Raw genomic sequence first — 867 nt, 5'->3', positions numbered from 1 at the left:
TTGGTACATATATAGGATGAAGTCCTACATAGGCTTCAAAGCACCTCAAGGCACGCGCTTATTCCACCAGAAGGTATTTACAGGCAACGATCGAAGCCGGAGAAACGAATCCAGAATGGATCGTCTCTCAGGCTTTACTGTTACACCCGAGGCTTCCCTCGGTACTCGGGGATAAGAGGACTCCCGTACTCCCGACCATCCACGCTGACGCGCGGACTGGTTTTGCTCCGCGCATCAGCGCGACTTCGAGTTAGCTCGGTAACACAGCGATTTGGGAAATTAAGAAAATTCGAACTTGGATTACATCCAGGGATGCAGGTTTGAGCAACTCACGCTCACAATCGGGATGCGGGGTCCGAGGGACTCATTTTGAGTACCGACTCATCTACGGACAGTTAGAGTACAAAACTCTAACTGTACCTAGGGTTAGGCGTGCCTTGAGGACGGGACTCAAAACGGGCTTGTCCGCGAGTCTTTGGCCAATGGCACGACTCAGTAAGTTTCCAGACTCACTTATCCTCCTGCTCACTCAAAGCAGGAGGATAAGTCCTTGGTGTGTGAGGACTCATTACTCATATGAGCACTCACACACCGGCGGGGATTTTGATGCCCCTTGAACATCAAGGGGCAGACTTGGGTTTTTTCCTCGGATTGCTCACTCTCACTGTACCACCAACGTGTTGTAAATGGAAACAACAACAACAGGGAATCATTTATTTCTGGCTCATCACAAATGTATTTACGAATCTTTTCATAAGTTGTATAATATAAGGCTTGGCAGGATTTTTCTTAAGTTAAGATTGAAAGGCCACCACAATTACTCCTCTAAATCCATCGAAGCATCATCATTGGTGAGCCAGTGCCTGA

Source organism: Melampsora larici-populina, assembly GCF_000204055.1.
Source record: "Melampsora larici-populina 98AG31 unplaced genomic scaffold MELLAscaffold_487, whole genome shotgun sequence".
Classification (NCBI taxonomy): domain Eukaryota; kingdom Fungi; phylum Basidiomycota; class Pucciniomycetes; order Pucciniales; family Melampsoraceae; genus Melampsora; species Melampsora laricis-populina.
Note: the sequence above shows the minus strand (reverse complement) of the source record.